General features: G+C 43.4%; 1 long non-coding RNA gene across 1 annotated transcript; it reads right to left on the bottom strand.

The window, feature by feature from the left end:
• Positions 1–1,380: 1,380 nt before the first annotated feature.
• On the bottom strand, positions 1,381–5,803 carry LOC145719558 (uncharacterized). The gene is made up of 2 exons (XR_014142461.1): positions 5,570–5,803; positions 1,381–5,181 (listed from the first exon to the last, which is right to left on the bottom strand). It is a non-coding gene; the product is annotated as an uncharacterized LOC145719558 (long non-coding RNA).
• Positions 5,804–6,696: the final 893 nt, after the last annotated feature.

Raw genomic sequence — 6,696 nt, 5'->3', positions numbered from 1 at the left:
AGCCTGGTGATGGGTATTGAGGAGGGCACGTTCTGCATGGAGCATTGGGTATTATGCACAAACAATGAATCATGGAACACTACATCTAAAACTAATGATGTAATGTATGGGGATTAACATAACAATAAAAAATTTTTTTAAAAATGTGGGGGGGGCACCTGGGTGGCTCAGTGGGTAAAGCGTCCGATTCTTGGTTTCAGCTCAGGTCATGATCTCAGGGTCGTGGGATCAAACCCCATGGTGGGATCCACGCTCAGCAGGGAGTCTGCTTGAGATTCTCTTCCTCTCTCTCTCTGCTCCTCCCCTGCCCCCCCAAAAATAAATAATAAATCTTAAAAAATATGTGGGGAAAATTAGTTAGAATGCCACCCATGTTAAGCAGATTTAAGTAACTGAATTTAGTAGTCAAAAGAACAAATACAAAAGACAACAGACTAGCACCTGAAAAAAAAACAAACACCCAACTAAAGTAGAACTAAGCCAAGAATGGTCATGCTACAAAGACCAGTAACAAAGCATCTCCAATAAAAATGAGCGAACACCTGATCCTTCTGAGTAAATGAACAGTTCTTGCAAATGATCTGGTAGATCTTTGATGAAAAAGAATAGACAAAAAAAGAAAAACACAGTATGCAGACAAAGAGGCCAATTATCTGAGATGTTAAGTGTCTTGTTCAAGGCTGAAAACATAACCCAAAACTGAGGTTCAATGGGTTACTGGGTTATAAAAATTGTGTTCTCATCTCCAGAAATTTAAGAAATTAATCTTAACCTTTGAATCACTATGTTTATGCCTAAAACTAATATAATATCGTATGTCAACTATACATCAACACATCAATTAAAATAAATAAATGACAACCATTTTATTATTTTTTTTAAGTTTTTTTTAATTTTCCAGGAATCTCTACATCCAATGTGGGGCTTCAACTTACAACCCTGAGGTCAAGAGTCACATGCCCTACCGACTGACCGAGCCAGCCAGGCGCCCTGACAACCACTTTAAAAGTAAAAAACAACTCTGTAACCAAGAGAGTCCTATATTAAGTTAAAGCATAGGTATTAACTGAAATCTGGATTTTCTAATTATTTTGATTTGAGTGCCTCTAGATGTTTGAAAGTTATATTATGTTGAAATTTATTTTATATAATGGCCACTTATTTCATACTATTTTAAGGCTTTTCCGATACTACAATTACACTTACTGCACATTTAACATCCACATGGCACAAAGCAAACTGTGAGATACACGCAGATTGTAAAAGACAGTATATAAACTGGCAATTAGAAAAGTCTCCTATCAAAACCTATTAACAACAACAAAAATTTAATGCCCAAGCTTTAAAGACCAGAGCTAAGAAGTAAGAGATCATCTTAGAAGCACAGTCTCTTGCCCTATCTGGTACAAAAAGTTTATCACTATCACTGCACCAGAACGGTACAAACCCAATCACTAAAACCAGAACTAGAAGACTCCACCCTGAACCAATTTTAATCACCCTTTTCTAGGAAAGAGCAGCTTTCAAGTTTAATATTCTTCTGAATCAGCCATTCCTCAAGGTTTCTGGCTTTAAATTAATTTTGAGACTAAAGTGACAACACTTTTAAATACATGATCTAAGGATTTAAATAAATGACAATGAAATTAAATGACTGCACATCTGCATAAACAAAGATATTAATAGAATATAATTATGATTTTGTATAATTAAAATTGAAATACATTTTTTACTGAGAAAACCAGTATGTTATTTCTATTTCAATACCTAGACACAAAATTAAGATTATAACATAAAAGAAATCAAGTTAGAGGAAAAAAACTGTGACCTAGGCAATTCCCATTTTAACCCCATAATTTAATCCCACATCTATGAAGAACACGATAATTCTATGATCTATAAAAGTTGTTCCTTAAGTTTTATATATAACAAATGAGTCATTCTTTCAAAATGACCTCACACACAGTAAAGCTCTGTATTTAAAAGAACCCCCTAATAAATTTTCTTGCAACTGAGATCACTTTAATTTATGTGCTCTAAAAGCATGGGAGAAACTTTCCATACCAGTTATAACTGTCTATAAACAGGTGGTTATGTTAAAAGACATAAGGATATATGTATTGTGTACAGACTCCTGGTTTTAAGACACCCCAAAGTAGCTTAAGACCTCAAGGTAGTTACTGTATTTTAAAAAATTAAATAGAAATTAATGCCACATTTCCAGAAAGTAGGAATAAAACGATCTGAATTATAAGGAAGTTCAGGACTGTATTAGCTAGTACCTAACGCCAACAACTTTTATATGGCTTATTTCAAGATGTCACCACTGCTGATAATCTATAACAAGAGACAAACCAAACATCACCTTGATTTTTATACATACTAGCACCTTGTATATATTTAGTGCTCTCAGATAACTGGAAAACCTATTCAGTTTCTCACATTAATAATGAAAACTAAGCTAAGCAAACAGAGCCCCCCATGTTTTGAACACGAAATGGAAGGAGGATCTGTAATGTGTTAATTGAGCCATGGGATGGAAGACAGGAAGTAGGCAAAGGTACTAGCTAGACTACAGTCTACAATTTACAGTTTACAAAAATAGGGACGCCTGGGTGGCTCAGTTGGTTAAGCGTCTGCCTTCAGCTCAGGTTACGATCCCGGGGTCCTGGGATTGAGTCCCACATCAGGCTCCCTGCTCGGCGGGGAGCCTGCTTCTCCCTCTACCCCCACCCCCTGCTCATGCTCTCTGTCAAATAAATAAATAAAATCTTAAAAAAAAAAAAAGAATTTACAAAGAATTAACAAAGAATAAAGATATTTTATTTCTTAACAGTACTGGGGCATGCTTAATGTATATGAAGTTCATTTTTCATATCATTTGGAAATTACATAAAATATATAATGAAAATCTTGGACCTGGAATCTTCTCCCATTCCTGCCACTATTCTGGTTTATCCTGGAATCATTGGGCAAAGCACGGATAGTAGGGAGATTTTAAAAAGTAGAAAAACTTTAGGGGCGCCTGAATGGCTCAGTCGGTTGGGCCTCTGACACTTGGTTTCGGCTCAGGTCATGATCATCAGAGTGGTAGGATTGCGAAAGGCATCCAGCAGCAGATCTCTGAGCTCTGCGAAAGAGTTGGCTTGAGATTCTTTCCTTCTCCTCCTCCCTCTGCCCCTGCCCCCACTTGTGTGTGTTCTCTGTCTCTCAAATAAATAAATAAAATCTTAAAAAAAAAAAAAAAGGCAGAAAGGTTACCTGGTAGGGCTCCAAGTTCTTAAGCAATTGAGTATGGATACCCGTTTTGCAAACTGTTTCCCTATTCATTTGCAGGTGAAAATGAAAAGGTTACATGAATTTACAAGGCTTCTGCAGAGCCCTCAGGACACATATTACTGTGTACACCCAGGATGACTTGTAAAGTGATGGACAAGGTCTTTCCTAGTTTTAAGGGTCTAAAATGAAAAGGTTGTGCGGTGTCTGGGAGGCTCAGTCGCTTGAGCATCTGACTCTTGGTTTCAGCTCAGGTCATGATCTCATGGGTAGCGAGATCGAGCCAGAGAGAGGCTCAGCACTCAGCAGGGAGGCTGCTTGAAGATTCTCTCCCTCTGCCCCTCCCCACCAAATAAATAAATAAATCTTTTAAAAAAATGAAAAGGCCGTGGAGGAAAACAAAGAGAATCTTCATTCCTATTCAGCTTTCTGTAAAAAGACTGCCCAACTCAAAGGTCAGGACCACTTGAAGTCATTGCCATCTACCTGTATGGTGTTCATCTGAGACAGCACAGAAGAAGCACACAGAGAAGAGTTCCAAAAGGCCTCAGAGGGTCATTTTTAACTAGATTTCACTGTTGTCTGATTCAAGTTTCATCAGGAACCTTGCTCCATTATAGATAAAGTACATTATCAGAGGCAAATAACTGCCACAACTTAGGGCAGAGTCAGTAGAGTCATTGTCTCTACCCAACAATCTTCAGCACAGGCTAACTTCACAACCATTACTTCACAAAAACCTTCCACCAAAGAAAAGTTAAAGGGTGCTATGCTATATATAAATTTTTGGAAAATATTTCATATCGATAAAAAATTTTTTAATTTTAGGTCTTCTTGTGAAGTATATTGAGTTCATTATAATCTAAAACGGAGAAAAAAACCCAACAGGGCCAACAAGTACTGTAGAGAGCCTAAACTTGAGTTTTGCAATAGAAAACAACTTCTGGAAATCACCTTAAATGTCTTTGTCAATAAGGTCAACCCCCCCCCCCCGGCCCCCCGCCGCCCAGCTCAGCCGCAACTGAATCAGCATCTAGTATTCCAACTCATATCTAAGCCTAGAATAAAGGTATCAGGTATCCAAATACTTCTGGTAAGAGGACAACTATTTCCTACTTCAATCCTCTTACCCCACCTCCCAGAAAAGAAAGCAAAAGCAATTAAGTTCCCTGGTCTACCCAAGGTCGCTGGTAGCAGGGGAAAAATGTTAACCGAAGAGTCAAGTCACAAAATATTATTTTCTTACTTACCCTACCCACTACTACTTTAGCCATCCACTAGAAACACTAATACAATGGGCCTCTAAGGCATTTATCAATATAGCACAGCCTTTTAGCCATATCGCTAATTTCCTGAAAGCAAAAGCCAATTCCAATCCAAACAGCTTTTACTTAGCCTCTAGACCATAGCGTTCACAAAGCAGAAGTCTTATTTCTGCGTCTCCCACCTTAAAACAAGGAGGGCCTAGCAATCAGAATAATCTTCGAGTCAATACCTGCGGAGTTCAGGGGGCTTCTGCCTGGGGAAAACTGAGAACCCACACACAAGGCCAGCTGCAACGCTGAAGATCAGGACGTACCAGAGTTCAAACGCACGGCTTACAGAAACTCCCATCAAATTCCCAGGACACACTCGTAACCGAGTCGAGGACAGCTCTGTCCCTTTCAGCAGTGAGACCAGGGCCCGCGCAGGCCCCGAGACCGAAGGGCTACCAGCTCAAGGTCACCCATGCACCCCTACAGCAATTCCCTGCGGACACTTCCCGGAGCGGCCACGTGTTCCCCCCAGAGCTGGTCTACGCTGCGACAGCGTGGCTCGCACTCCCGCGCCCGCGGCCTAGGGTTGTCCCACGAGGTCCCGCATCTTTCAAGGACGAGCTAGTGAGGACAAGGGATCCGGGTGGGCCTGAGGACTGGAAGCAGAATGGCGGGGTCAGAACGACAGTAGGGGACCCCTCATCTCGCCCTCCGTGCCCTAATGGAGAAACCATTCGCCGCTCCGCGACCGAGACAAGGCGCAGAAAAGCAGACAGGACAGCCCTTCTCCGCACAGCGGCTCCACTTCGCTGCACCTGCAGCCCGCTCCCCGCGCCGCCGCGGCCCCTTCCAGACCCGCACACGGACCCCGCTCCATCCCGCCCGGCCCTCTTAGAAGTCGCCGCAGCCTCCCCGCGCCCATTGCGGCTCCCGGACGCTGCTGGACAGCACCCAGCGGTCTCCGGTGCGGCCCCGCCCTGCCCGCTGAGGAGAGGCCAGGAGGGCCGCCGGGATTCTGGCTTCGGCGCGTCACTCACACGGACACCCCTCCGGCCGCTACCGACAGTGCCGCCACAGGCCGAAGCTCACGTTCTCTGGGGGATGTTCGCCCCCAACCGGCTGTTTATAGCTTGGCCCCACCCTCTTCCGACCCCTCTCCCAGGCTTTGCGTCACTTCCTGTCTCACGTAGACCTAAGAGGTGCCCTGGAAATGGACTGCCTGGGGCGAGGGGTGCGCACGCACCGGGACAAGGACCCTCGGCTAGTGTGCGAGGAGGGGCGGGGCGGGGTGGGGCGGGGCGTGGTCGCACAGAAAAGGCGCCAAGACTGCAGGTGCCGGGAGGAGCGGTGGGATCCGCGCACTGGCTTTCTCCTCGCCGCCTTCCGCTGCGGCGCGCGCGGGCCGCAGCCCTGCTACCCCGATCCCGCCGTCTAACCTTGACCGACCTCCAGGCCCTGCAGTGCAAAGGCAAATGGTGTTAGCGTTTACTCCTAAATTTTGGATACATACACGGAAATAATTCCGTAAAGTGTATGACCTTGTTGGAATATTAGGTAGCCACTAGCGCCATATTGTATATATTTTGCAGCCTCTGAAATATTTAGGATAAGCAAAAAGGAAAAAAATTAAAAGCAAAATGCAAATTTGTACATAGGATGTGTAAAAGATGCACATGGACCAAGACTGGCACAGTGCTTTGCATAATGTTTAATGCAAGAAGGAATGAAAGGGAAAATAGAAACAAGTGAGATTTATTAGGGGGATAGAATTGTAGATGAACGTTTATGTTCATTGCCATTATTGTTATTACAGAGTTGTGCAGTGTATAACAAATAAAATAGGATTCTTGTCATTTTTTTAAACTCTTACCAACATCCACACCCTCTCCCCGCCTCTAGGCGGTAATTTGCAGTCCAGGGAGGGAGATTAGACGATTTTACAAACAGCTACAAAGCGAGAAGAGGATCCAGGGCCGTAAAAGGGTTACAGATAAAGCACTTTCCAGGTCAGAGCCCCGAGGGACGCAGGACCGTCCTTTAAAATGCAAATCCGTTTCCTGGCTTCGGCCCCGGCTCTTTCCCCTATTCTGCGATATATTAGAGGAAATAACACGGGGTTTGCACACCGCCCTTCACTCTGGCCCAGTTCTAAAATCTCTCCCCA

This window comes from Leptonychotes weddellii, unplaced genomic scaffold (assembly GCF_054177405.1).
Source record: "Leptonychotes weddellii isolate Sample4059 unplaced genomic scaffold, ASM5417740v2 HiC_scaffold_5209, whole genome shotgun sequence".
In the NCBI taxonomy this organism is placed as follows: Eukaryota; Metazoa; Chordata; class Mammalia; order Carnivora; family Phocidae; genus Leptonychotes; species Leptonychotes weddellii.
Note: the sequence above shows the minus strand (reverse complement) of the source record. Positions and strands in the feature narration are given on the sequence as shown.